Source organism: Microtus pennsylvanicus, unplaced genomic scaffold, assembly GCF_037038515.1.
Source record: "Microtus pennsylvanicus isolate mMicPen1 unplaced genomic scaffold, mMicPen1.hap1 Scaffold_64, whole genome shotgun sequence".
Taxonomy (NCBI): domain Eukaryota; kingdom Metazoa; phylum Chordata; class Mammalia; order Rodentia; family Cricetidae; genus Microtus; species Microtus pennsylvanicus.
Genome location: NW_027460998.1, coordinates 93084 through 107500, shown reverse-complemented (window position 1 = coordinate 107500; position 14417 = coordinate 93084).

The window sequence follows — 14417 nt, the reverse complement described above, 5'->3', positions numbered from 1 at the left end:
TCCCCGGACTCGGAGCGAGGAGGCGCGGGCCGCAGCGGGTGACACAAACGCTCGGGTTTTCCCCCCCCAAAGACGGGACGCGGCGAGGGGCACCCGGCCGAAGCTACGCGCATCGGGCGGTCGGGGCGTGCCGGGGCGACCCCAAGCACGCCCTCTCTTCATCGGATCGCTAGAGAAGGCACTTTTTCTCACTGAGGGCGGGCGGGACGGACCCGGCCCGACGAGCCTCCGGTCGCGGCAGCGCAAGAGCAGGGGAAGCGACACACACACACCGCTCGATGATCTCGAGCGCGGCGAGGCGGGGGGGTCTGCGGTATCGGTAAGGCTTTTTCTTCCTTCCCGGGGCATACTCTTGAGCGTTCGCGGACACGGGGGACCGGACCGAGAAAAAGCATACTACACAAGAGGTCCCCCGAGAGCCAGGCCTGCCTCTGCGGCAACACCCACCGGGTCTGCACCAGGCGGGGAGGCAATTCTCAGTCCGTCACCGACGGACCACCTTTAACGGTGAGAAGAAAATTAAAAAGGCCGGCCGCGACCGCTCAACACCACCCAACGGCTCACCGCCTACGGGAGAAGGCAGCGCGTGGTGGGCCGCTCACCCGATCTCACGAGACGGCCGTGAGAGAGCCATCTTACCGCAGCGAGCCTCTCTTACCCGCTCGCCTCGACCCCCTTTTTTTCTTGATTCTCGGGATCACACACCTCGCAGAGGAACACCGCTAATGGCCGTACCGCACACAGGAGGCATACACGTCAGAGAACCGGGAAACGCCGCCGCCGCTCAGAACCGGGCACCTCTGAAGATCGGCCTGGAACGCTCCAGGAGCACCACGAGGATCGCAAGCAAGGCGCGTGCACACGAGCCCGGTCGGGAGGGGCACGTAACGCGGCAATCAGCCGACCCTCCCCCGGCTCGGAGGGAGGAGGGCCAAACAGACCCACACACGGTGGGCATAGCGAAACGCGCGACGGGGAACAAAGCCCCCGGCGCGCCTCACGGGAACCCCCACGAACCACAGCGAGGAGTGCGGGGGGGCTTTCACAGGGCTCGGGCCGGATAACCGCACCCCTGCCTTCCACACACCACCGGTAAAGGTGGGGAGGAGAGACGAGGGGCCCGCTGGCAGAACGAGAAGAGCGGCCGCCATTCGCCATGAATGTCCGTCCCTCGCCTGGCGCGGCTTAGGCCTCCGGCCCGAATGAACACAGGGCAAGCGCACCACATCGATCAACAAAGCAGAACCGGGAAGAATCGAGCGAGAGATCACCACAGACCCAACACATGCCACAGGAAAAAAAAAAAAAAAAAGAAAACCCTTCACACCTCCACACCAAAAAAGAGCGGTGGGGGGGTCAACGGGGAATCCAATAAAAGAGGAGTGCACTCGGGAGGCACATAACATGAGGCAGCAGAAGGGCCGGGCCACCCTCAACCCAAAAAGGACTCATGGAGACTCGGGAGCTCCACAAGCTGGGAGGGGGGGTAAAAAAAAAAAAAAACCGGTGCGCTCGGGAGGCACACGGGAGCAGAGGACCATGGAGGAGACTCGGGAGCTCCACAACCTGGTCCCCGCCCGCAAAAAAAAAAAAGAAAAAAAAAAAAAAGCACCGGGACGGTAAGGGAGCAGCATCGAGAGACGGGTCCCACCATCCAAACAGAACGGGTGACAAACCACGAAGCGGGGACGCCTGACACGCTTCACCACGGGCTTTTGCAAGGAAGCCGGTCATCTCAAAAAGCCTCACGGGAAAGCACAGCAGCGAGACGCGGGCTGGGCTAGACGGGGGAAAATAACACCCAGTGAGGCTCGGAAGAGAGACCGCCACCTAGCGTCCTTTAACGTCACCCAATTAAAGGACAGCGTGTCAGCACCTATCTGCAGGTACAATAAGGACAGATAGCAATTATTAGAAGAATGGCAACAGGTACGGGGAGTCATTCACAGACCACACAGAACTCCTGAAAGTGAGGGTGGGTGAAATGTCCCAAAAATGTCCCCATAAACAAGAGAACCGACCCTCAAAGGAACAACTGGTCGACCTCATAACCATGAAAGGACCGAGAGAGCGAGGTGGACATGCCAGAAAGCCGGGCGCCCAGCCTCCTCCCGGCCGAGGACCCTGCGACCAGCCGCTAGGGATGGAGAAGGGCAAGAAGAAAAACTTGGGGGGGGGATCTCGAGTCCAAGAAACCGGGGACCAGTGAACAGGGGAGCCGGGACCACCACCTCCTCTCGGCCTCGAGAACACGAGGCCCGCCGCTGGGCTCTCGCAAGACCGAGGGCAGGAGAAAGGGGCGGGGGAGAGCTCCGAGACACCAACGAGTCCGGACCAGGGAGGCGAGAAAGACGGGACCACGGCCTCCTCTCGGCCTCAGCATGGCAAGGCCCGCCGCTGAGGACCGAGGGTTCCTGGCAAGAGGAAGAATATTAATAAAAAAGCTCCGAGAGTCCGGACCAGGGAGGCGAGGAAGCCGGGACCACGGCCTCCTCTCGGCCTCAGCATGGCAAGGCCCGCCGCTGAGGACCGAGGGTTCCTGGCAAGAGGAAGAATATTAATAAAAAAGCTCCGAGAGTCCGGAACAGGGAGGCGAGAAAGCCGGGACCACGGCCTCCTCTCGGCCTCAGGATGGCAAGGCCCGCCGCTGCTGAGGACCGAGGGTTCCTGGCAAGAGGAAGGAAAAAAAAAAAAAAAAAAAAAGGTCCGAGACCCCAACGAGTCCGTGACGGGGCAGCGGGGAAGCCGGGATCAACCATCGCCTCCTCTCGGCCTCGGGTCGCCGGGTCCCAGGGCTCTTTAGAAGAGAGAAAAAGAAAGGGAAAAGCAACTTTTAAAGCCGAGGTATTTCACCGATCCTGTGCCCGGGTGGACCCGACACCTAGCGGGAGTACGCGAACGACTGAAGCCTTCTGGTCGACCCGCTCAAGTCTCCCAGCACCCTCTCCAGCTGGTCCCGTCACTGGGTTCCATCCCCAACGCACACACCCATGGGTGACTCTTCCGGCACAACCTCCTACACAGAGACCGTCCCCAAGCACGACACCGACTCCGGGACACACCCGCCTGCCGGGCCGGGACTCTCGTCATTCTTTCCGCCTCACAAAAGCCATTTCGCCCCGTCCTCGTCAACGACCGAGGACCAGGAGCGTTGCAGAAAAAGGCCACCGCTAGGGGGCGCCCGACAACCGACCGCCATAGATCGCTCGCTCGCTCGCTCGCTCGTTCGGCCGCGACCGCGGCGGCGGCGTCTTCACCTTCTCTGGCGTGACAGCGTCCTTCCACGCTCACGCCCGGAGGTGGCACGGGCCCACAACAGGACAGGGAACTCCCCTGTCGGTTCCCCCACCCCTCCCCATCCCACCCCCGAACACGGTGAACGGCGGGCCGGGCTGGACATTCGGGGCTACGAAAACGAAAGTACGACCGAGACCACAGGCAGCTAGGAAAGCAGGCGAATCGATCGCTCGCTCACGGGGAAACAAAGAGCGTGTCTGACAGATCGGTGACAGGACTAGATGGGCCAGGGGCTTCTGCAACCATTAGGGCATGGTGAGAGGGAGGGACCGAGGGGGACCGAGGGGGACCGAGGGGGACCGAGGGACCGAGGGAGGAAGGGAGGGAAGGAGGCGGCAACGGCAGTTCCCTGCCATCTAAGGTCTCCTTTCACCATGGCCACTGCTTGCTTGCTTGCTTGCTTGCTTGCTTGCTTGCTTGCTTGCTTGCTTGCGGTTCTTTTTCTTCACCCCACTCCCCACGCCCTCAGCCCACACTTCTCAGACTAAATACCGAGTCAGAGAAAATTAAAACAGACGTGGAATAGTTTTTTTTAAAACAAAAAAAAAAAAAACAATAATAATAATGAAATAAAAATAGTGTTTCAAAAATCCCACTCGGATTTCATTTCCGGGAATAATATCGTCATAGTGATGTGTTGTGAACATTTTCACTTAGAACAGAAAAAATAAACAGGTCACTTTAGTCATTTCTTGGAGAGGGTCTGTTTCCCCACCACGATGGTTCGCACTTGCTGAGTTGCTGAAGATGATCTCCCGATCCTCGTGTTTTCAGTTTCTGAGTGCTGCTGACATGACAGACATGGGCCCTCACACTCGAGTTTATGAGACACTACTGAGAGCGTGGAGCCCATAGGACAAGGCTTTGGCTTTCCCTTCCCCTCCCACATAAGCCAGATAAATAAATAAATAAATAAATAAATAAATAAATAAATAAATAAATGCCCAGCAGCAGAAGCATGAAAGCAGCTTCCCAGACCCTTTAGAGCTCCTGAGTTACAGTCATGGCAGAGGATATGACTAGGCCAGGGCTCCCTTCACAACCACCATCCAGGCCTGCCTGCCTGCCTGCCTGCCTGCCTTTTTGAAATGCCAGTTTACTAAAATTTTAGTTATTGTTAATTGCGTTGGGAGGCTAGAAATTTTTGGGTTTTCGTGAGTGGGCAGACATATGAAAGAAAGGAAGAAAGGAAGGAAGGAAGGAAGGAAGGAAGGAAGGAAGGAAGGGAGAGAAGGATCAGAGCAGTGAATATACAGGTGCACAGTCCTGTTGACTGCAGATAGAAAAATAAGAGGAAGAAAAAAAAAAAATAGAAAGTCACCAAAAGGACAGCCTGGTCTATAAAAATGAGTTCAGGGACAGCCAGGGCTGGCTATTCCATGAAATTAGCTGAGTTCAAATCAGCAATTTCCCAACTCCAACAAGAATGTTGACAGGAAAGGCAACAGCTGTACACGTCAAGGAAGGCCAGTGGAGCTGTAGGCACACCCTTCACACCCTTTGAAACTTCTCTGTTGCAAAGTCACAGAGTTAGGAAAGGAAAATAACGCGTCACTGAAGTCATTCCTAGGCTAGGGCTCCCTTCACAACCATTTGAAAGGATCACAGCACTGAATATACAGACGCACGGTAATTACACCAACGTTGACTGGAAAGACACCTAAACTAACAGAGACACACACATACACAATCCATAGCATTTGCTGCCTAGCAGATCAAATGAATTCCAGTGTCAGTAGGCACACCCTTCACACCCCTTGAAACTTCTCTGTTGCAAGGTCACAGAGTTAGGAAAGGATCTTGATCTTGAACTTTCCTTAATAGTAAGTCTGTGTGTGTATCACACTCAAGCCAAGTGCCCCTCAGAGCTCATGGAAGACAAAACAGAGCTCTAGAATAAGAGAGACGGGGGGGGGGGGGGGGAGATTCACTCAAGAAAATGAAAGCAAAACCCTACACAAACCCTGGCACACAGTAAAATCAGTCCTATGAGGAAATTTGTAGCTCTGATTGCCTACTTTTTAAAAAGACTTCTAACCAGGTAATGGTGGGACACGCCTTTAATTCCAGCACTCGTTCTGGTCTCCAAGAGCTAGTTCCAGGACTGACTCAATTAGAGAGAACTAGAGAGAAACCCTGTCACAAAACAAACAAAAAAGGAATGAATACTTTATGGAAGAATAGATGGACAGATAGACAGACAGACAGACAGACAGACCCACACCCCATCTTCTGTCTTCTGAAGGTACCAGGCTCTCTCACAGGGGTCAGGCAGAAACGCAGGCAGTGTATGTGTGTGATATCAAGCAAGCCTATACGTGATATATAGGGTATGATAGGATAATGTCACTATTAAATTGGGGTAGGTCTCAGGAGCACAAGAACCCAAATCTCTGCTGTACTCCCTGTCACCAGAAGAGGTCACTAGATCCCCACCATGTGGTTTCTGGACATTCCAGAAATTCCATCTCTCCAGTTCTCATTCTTTCATTGTTCCTCCTGCATGCCTGCATCTAGTGAGAGAGTGGGCACCGTTCCTCCCTGCTTCTATGTATCTGTGTCTGTCACGTCCCGGATAGCCAGAGTGCCCGCCACCTACGCCTGAGATAGATGTGGCCGGCAGCCCTGGGGCTGCGGGAAAGGGAGAGAGTGGGTTCCCTGGAGAGCCTTGGGCAGAGGCTCTGTGGATTCCCCTGCAGGAGGCCGCACCGCCTCTGAGGAGCCCATGGGGGAGGGGAAAAGGGAAGGTCAACCATACAGTCCTGCCTGGCTTTTGCTTTGCTTTGCTTTGTTTTTGTTTTGGTTTGTTTCCAGGTACAGCTGTGACCAGGTCTGGATCCAGGACAGACTCCAAAGCTAGAGAGAAATCCTGTCTCAGAAAACAAACAAAAAAATAAATAAATAAATAAATAAATAAATAAATAAATAAATAGATGGATAGATAGCTAGATAGCCAGACAGAGAGATGATAAAAACACCTCCAAGATCAGGGAGACCAAGGCAGGCAGATCACTGTGAGTTTAAGGCTCCCTTGTTCTGCAGATTGAGATTCAAGGCCAGGCAAAGTGACACAGAGAAACCCTGTTTTCAAAAAAAAGGTGGGGCCTGGAGAGATGGCTCTGTGGTTAAGAGTTCTGACTGCTCTTCCAGAGGACCCAGGTTCAATTCCTTACCACCCACATGGCAGTCAACAGCTGTCGGTAACTCCAAGATCGGACACCCTCAGATAGACATACATGCAGGCAAAACACCAATGCCAATAAAATGAAAATAAATAAATTATTAGGAAAATAAATATATAGAAAAGGTGTTTAGTGCATGCCTTTAATCTCAGCACTAGGAGGCAGAGGCAGATGACTCTCCGTGAGTCTGAGGCCAGTCTTGTCTACAAAGTGAGTCCCAGGGCATACAAGGGTACACAACGAAACCTTATGTTGAACAACCACAAATAAGCAAACAAATAGAGAGATAATAACAATAAAAATATTTGAGAGTTCAAATAATTGACTTCATCCACAATAAAAGAATATAAAAATAAAAATATCAAATGCACTTGAACACATTGGCACAGGAGAACGCTTGCTAAATAGAACCCCAGTAGCACAGACACTGAGAGAAAAAGAAAAAAAAGAAAAAAAAAAGAAAAAAAAACAACAAAAAAAAAGAACAAAGAAAAAAACTAAAGAGAGAAAAAAAAGAAGAAAAAAGAAAAAAAGAAAAAAAAAGAAAGAAAAAAAAGAAAAAAAAACAGACACTGAGAGAAACAATTAATAAGTGAGACCTCCTGAAACTGAAAAGCTTCTGTAAAGCAAAGAACATGGCCAACAAGACAAAACGACGGCCTTACAGAATGGGAAAAGATCTTCACTAATCTCCAAAATACACAAAGAAGTCGAGAAATTGGTCATCCAAAGAACAAATAATCCAATTTTAAAAAATGGAGTACAGACCTAAACAGAGAACTCTCAACAGAGGGATCTAAAATGGTTGAAAGACACTTAAATGTTGGGTCGAGGGGGGGGGGGTCATGCAAAGATGAGAACACCACCAAGTCTAATAAACCAAAAACAAACTTAAAAATACAAACACACCGCGAGTCACAGAAGCTTATCAGCTAGCTGAGACCACAGGCAGAGTTTGGGCTTCTGACACTGTGGCAAAAGGCCGGTTTCTGAAACCCATTTTTATAGTAGGGGCATCGCAGGGCAGTGGTGGCGCAAGCCTTTAATCCCAGCACTCGGGAAGCAGAGGCAGGCGGATCTCTGTGAGTTCGAGACCAGCCTGGTCTACAGAGCTAGTTCCAGGACAGGCTCCAAAGCCACAGAGAAACCCTGTCTCGAAAAACCAAAAAAAAAAAAAAAAAAAAAAAAAAAAAAAAAAAAATATGTTTCTCTGGATGTGCCTCTGTGTGTGTGTGTGTGTGTGTGTGTGTGTGTGTGTGTGTGTGTGTGTGTGTGTGTGTTGTGTGTGTGTGTGTTTATGGGGTGGCTTTTGAACTAACCAAGATGACTGGTTCCATATCTGGCAGAGAGGCAGGTGGATCTCTGGGAGTTTGAGGCCAGCCAGCCTGGTTGACAAGAGCTAGTTCCAAAGACAGGCTCCAAAGCAACAGAGAAACCCTTCCTTGAAAATCAAAACAAGAACACAAACCAAAAATAAAATAAAACATAAATTAAATGAGTGTGTGAGAGAGAGAGAGAGAAGAAATGTTGATTTGTTGATTTACAGACAAGAAATAAGAAAATACAAAACCATAATGTTACCAAGATGACAGCCTGGTTTATATAGTGAGTTAAAGGTATTATACAGAGAAACCCTGCACCAAAAATAATAATAATAAAAGAAGAAAACAGAAAAAAAACAAGTAAGGAAAAAGAAAGGAAGGAAGGAAGGAAGGAAGGAAGGAAGGAAGGAAGGAAGGAAGGAAGGAAAAAACAGGTGTTTTCCTTTTTTTCTTTGTTTATCTCAGGTTATTTTATTTTAATTTATTTTTTTAATTGCAGCAGCGGCAGTATATTTTGGGCAGCACATTTCTTTATTCTCAGTTCTCAGCCCTCAGAAATCAGGAGAGGCAGAAACAGGCAAATCGCTGTGAGTTTGAGGCCACCTCGTTCTGCAGTGTGAGTTTTAGGACAGGCAAAGCGACAGACACAGAGAAACCCTGACTTAGGGGGGGAAAGTGTGTTTAGTACAGGCCTTTAATTCCGGCACTAGGAAGCAGAGGTAGAGGCAGGGGCAGCTAGATCTCTGTGAGTCTGAGGCCAGCCTTGTCTACAAAGTGAGTTCCAGGGACACAGGGAACCTCTATGTAAAAAAAAACACAAATAAACTAATAATAATAATCATCATCATCATCATCTAAGAGCTCAATTAATTGACTTCACCCAAAATTCAAAAATAAAAAAAGAGTGTGTCTGACTGATCAGTGAAAGGACTATGTGGGCCAAGGGGCTGCCACAATTATGGCTTGGTGAGAGGGAGGAACTGAGGGAGAGAGGGAGGGAGGGAGGGAGGGAGGGAGGGAGGGAGGGAAGGAAGGAGGGAGGGAGGGAGGCCTGCTTTCTTAGGGTTCTTTTTCAGTAGTTGTGTTTGTACAACCCCACACCCCACTTCTCATACTAAATACCGAGTCTGAGAAAATTAAAACAGCTGTGGAAAATTCCCACTTGGATGTCTGTTCCTGCCCTGTAAAACAAGAACCACAACAAAAATATCCATATCTAAGCAGGCCAATTAAGTTGTAGCCTCACCCTTTAAAGGTTCTAGCTGTTGGGAAGGGCTGGTGACCTTGAACTTTACTAGTCTCTGAAATCTGCCTTCTCACTTTTACCAGGTGCCCTCAGGGGCCAGGAGTGGAGGCCAGGGCCCCTGCTACAGGAGATTTCCTAGATCACCTACAGGCGCTTAGGATTCCTGGGCCTGCTTAGAGAAAGACACACGACACGTGAGACGCAGAGAAAAAAATTTTCTGAGACAAGGATTCTCTTAGCTTTGGCACCTGTCCTGGAACTGTAGATGACCAGGCTGGCCTCAAACTCACAGAGATCTGCCTGCCTCTGTCTGCCACAGAGAAAATTACAACAGCCATGGAATAATATGAAAAATTCTGATTTACGCCAGGCAGTGGTGGCGCACGCCTTTAATCCCAGCACTTGGGAGGCAGAGGCAGGCGGATCTCTGTGATTTCGAGACCAGCCTGGTCTACAAGAGCTAGTTCCAGGACAGGCTCCAAAACCACAGAGAAACCCTGTCTCGAAAAACCAAAAAAATAAAAATGAAAATAATAAGAATAAAATAAAATGTTAAAAAAAAAAGAAAAATTCTGACTTTGATATCATTTCCAGGAATACTGATGCAGTGAATTATTTGGAACATTTTCACTTCCGACAGAAAAAAATAAAAATGTCATTTTATTGATTTCTTTTAGAGGGTCTCTTTCCCACCAGGATGGTTTGCACTTGCTGGGTTGTTGAAGATGATCTCCTGATCCTTGTATTCCCAGTTCCTGAGTGCTGCCGGCAGGACAGACATGGGCTCACTATACACTTGAGTTTTTGACGCAGTACTGAGAACCTGGAGCCCAAAGGACAAGGCTTCAGCTTCCCCTGCCCCTCTGACATAGGCCAGATACATAAATGATTACCCAGATTTTATTTAAATCTCTCAGTGTGGCTTGTGTATGTGGGGGAGACAGGGAAGGTATCACATTTCAAAACATTTTCATAACTGCACTTAGCACTGTATTCTTTTCCATTTATTTTACTTTTATTTGAGAGTGTTTCCAATTGTGTGGGACTTAGTTAAATTTCAATTTCTTAAGGAATTTTTTTATGATTTTCTTAACTTTATTTTATGTGCAATGGTCTGAAGATGTCAGATCACCCAGAAACTGAATTTACAATCACTATGAGCTGCCATGCAGGTGCTGGGAATTGAACCCAATTTCTCTGGAAGAGCCGCGAAACTAGCTCTCCAGGCTCTTCTTAATTTAAAAGTTTATTTATGTGTCTCTGGGTGTGCCTGTGCCTGTGTTTGGTTTGTGTGTGTGTTGGGGGGGGGTTGTGTGTGGGGGGGTGGCTTTTGACCTCACCAGACAAAGGCATTCAAGAGCACTGGCTCCATATTTAGCAGAAACAGGATCATTGGGAGTTTTAGGACAGCCTGGTCTACAAGAAAGGAGCTAGTTTTAACAACAGTCTCCAAAGCAGCAGAGAAACCCTGTCTCATAAAGCAAAACACAAAACCAAACATATTTGAGAGAGAGAGAGAGAGAGAGAGAGAGAGAGAGAGAGAGAGAGAGAACAGCTAGGGCTGTTACACGGAGAAACCGTGCCTCAAGAACTAACTAATAAAAGAAGGGGGAAAAAAGCAAGAGAGCAAGAAAGCAAAAAAATCAAGCAAGCAAGCAAGAAGGAAAGCTAGAGAGAAACCCTGTCTCAGAAAACAAAAAAAAAATAAATAAATAAATAAACTAATAAATGAAATGAATGGATAGATGATAGATAGATAGATAGATAGATAGATAGATAGATAGATAGATAGATAGATAGATAGATGATGAAAACACCTCCAAGATCAGGGAGACCAAAGCAGGCAGATCACTGTGAGTTTAAGGCTACTTTGTTCTGCAGATTGAGATTCAGGACAGGCAAAGTGACACAGAAAAACCCTGTTTTCAAAAAAAAATGTGTTTAGTGTACGCCTTTAATGCCATCACTAGAAGGCAGAGGCAGGCGGATCTCTGTGAGTCTGAGGCCAGTCTTGTTTACAAAGTGAGTCCCAGGGCATACAAGGATACACAAGGAAACCCCGTGTTGCAAAACCACAAATAAACAAACAGATAATAACAATAAAAATATTTGAGAGTTCAAATAATTGACCTCATCCACAATAAAAAAAAAATATAAAAATAAAAATATCAAAAGCATTTGAACGGGGGCTGGAGAGATGGCTCAGCGGTTAAGAGCATTGCCTGCTCTTCCAAAGGTCCTGAGTTCAATTCCCAGCAACCACATGGTGGCTCACAACCATCTGTAATAGGGTCTGGTGCTCTCTTCTGGCCTTCAGACATACACACAGAAAGAATATTGTATACATAATAAATAAATATTTATTTTTTTAAAAAAAGCATTTGAACGCATCGGCACAGGAGACCACTTCCTAAATCTAACTCCAGTAGCACAGACTCTGAGAGAAACAAAATGAATCAATGGGACCTCCTGAAACTGAAAAGCTTCTTCTGTAAAGCAAAGGACATGGCCAACAAGACAAAACGACGGCCTTACAGAATGGGCAAAGATCTTCACTAACCCCACATCAGACAGAGGTCTGAGCTCCAAAATATACAAAGAACTCAAGACATTGGTCATTTCAAGAACAAATAATCCAGTTCACAACATGGAGGTACAGACCTAAACAGAGAACTCTCAACCGAGAAATCTAAAATGGCTGACAGACACTTAAGGAAATGTTCAACACCCTTAGTCATCAGAGATATGTAAATCAAAACAGCTCTGAGATTCCACTTTATACCTGTAAGAATGGCCAAGATCTAAAACACTGATGACAACTTATGCTGGAGAGGATGTGGGGAAAAGGGAACTCTCCTGCATCGCTGGTGGGAATGCAAGCTGGTACAGCCCCCTTTGGATGTCAGTGTGGCGATTTCTCAGAAAATTAGGAAACAACCTTCCTCAAGACCCAGCAATACCACGTTTAGGTATATATGTAAAGGATGCTCAATTGTGCCATGAGGACATGGGCTCAACTATGCTCATAGCAGCATTGTTTGTCATAGCCAGAACCTTGGGAGAGGGTTGAAGGGGAGGCATGGAAAGAGAGGAAAGAAAAACGTAGAGCTTAACAAAAATAAATAAAAGAAACAAAGGCGGGTAGTGGTGGCACATTCCTTTAATCCCAGCACTTGGGAGGCAAAGGCAGGTGGATCTTTGTGAATTTGAGGCCAGCCTGGTCTACAAGGGTTAGTTCCAAAGCTACAGAGAAACCCTGTCATGAAAAACCAAAAATAAATAAATAAGTAGGCATGGATTGTTTAAAAAAAAATCAAACGCAAACCAAGTAGAAATAACTACTTTCAGTATGCCATTCAAGAATTAGGGAACCCTTTATCCCAGCACGTGGGAGACACAGGCAGAAGGACATCTGTGAGTTAAAATCCAGACTCATCTACCAAGTGAGATCACAAGACTCGTGCACTGTCTCATAGGTCCTAAATTCCCATGATCCAGTTTCTAGGACCAAGGAGACAGTTTATAATGTCTCCTTCTTCTTTCCTTCCTTCCTTTTTTTTGGGGGGGGTGGTGTTTGGTTAAACTTTTATATATGTTTTTTTTTTATTTGGGTTGGGGGCCTCTCTATAAAGCCTGGGAATTCACAGAGGTCCACCTGCCTCTGTCTCTTTGATGATAGAATAAAAGATGTGCACCACAATAACCAGGCTCAGTTTCTTGTAAATTTAGTTTAATTTCAAATTTTGTTTGTATCTCTTGGTCTGCACCAAGTGTGTCCCTGTGGGGGTGGGGGGGCAGGGAAGTTGTCCTATTTTAGAACATTTTATTTTACTTTTATTTGAGACAGTCTTTCCGGTTGTGTAGAACTTATTTTAATTTCAAATTTTTAAAGAATTTTTTATGATTTATTTAACTTTATTTTATGTGCAGTCGTGTGAGACTGGATTTACAATCACTTATGAGCTGCTGCCTTGTGGGGGTTACATCTCAGGAGCACAAGAACCCAAATCTCTGCTGTACTCCCTGTCACCAGAAGAGGTCACTAGATCCCCACCATGTGGTTTCTGGACATTCCAGAAATTCCATCTCTCCAGTTCTCATTCTTTCATTGTTCCTCCTGCATGCCTGCATCTAGTGAGAGAGTGGGCACCGTTCCTCCCTGCTTCTGTGTATCTGTGTCTGTCACGTCCCGGATAGCCAGAGTGCCCGCCACCTATGCCTGAGATAGATGTGGCCGGCAGCCCTGGGGCTGGGGGAAAGGGAGAGAGTGGGTTCCCTGGGGAGCCTTGGGCAGAGGCTCTGTGGATTCCCCTGCAGGAGGCCGCACCGCCTCTGAGGAGCCCATGGGGGAGGGGAAAAGGGAAGGTCAACCATACAGTCCTGCCTGGCTTTTGCTTTGCTTTGCTTTGTTTTTGTTTTTGTTTGTTTGTTTTATTTTATTTTCCGGTACAGCTGTGACCAGGTCTGGATCCAGGACAGACTCCAAAGCTAGAGAGAAATCCTGTCTCAGAAAACAACAACAACAACCAAAAAATAAATAAATACATAAACTAATAAATGAATGGATAGATAGCTAGATAGCCAGACAGACAGACAGAGAGAGAGAGAGAGAGAGAGAGAGAGAGAGAGAGAGAGAGAGAGATGATAAAAAGGCAGGCAGATCACTGTGAGTTTAAGGCTCCCTTGTTCTGCAGATTGAGATTCAAGGCCAGGCAAAGTGACACAGAGAAACCCTGTTTTCAAAAAAAAGGTGGGGCCTGGAGAGATGGCTCTGTGGTTAAGAGTGCTGACTGCTCTTCCAGAGGACCCAGGTTCAATTCCTACCACCCACATGGCAGTTAACAGCTGTCGGTAACTCCAAGATCTGACACCCTCAGATAGACATACATGCAGGCAAAACACCAATGCCGATAAAATAAATCATTAGAAAAATAAATATATAAAAAAGGTTGTTTTGCCTTTAATCCCAGCATTAGGAGGCAGAGGCAGATGGCTCTCTGTGAGTCTGAGGCCAGTCTTTCTTGTGTACAAAGTGAGTCCCAGGGCATACAAGGGTACACAACGAAACCCTATGTTGAAAAACCACAAATAAACAAACAAATAAAGAGATAATAACAATAAAAATATTTGAGAGTTCAAATAATTTACTTCATCCACAATAAAAGAATATAAAAATAAAAATATCAAACGCATTTGAACGCATCAGCACAGGAGACCGCTTCCTAAATCTACCTCCAGTAGCAGGGACTCTGAGAGAAACAAAATTAATCAATGGGACCTCGTGAAACTGAAAAGCTTCTTCTGTAAAGCAAAGGACATGGCCAACAAGACAAAACGAAAAAGATCTTCACTAACCCCACATCAGACAGA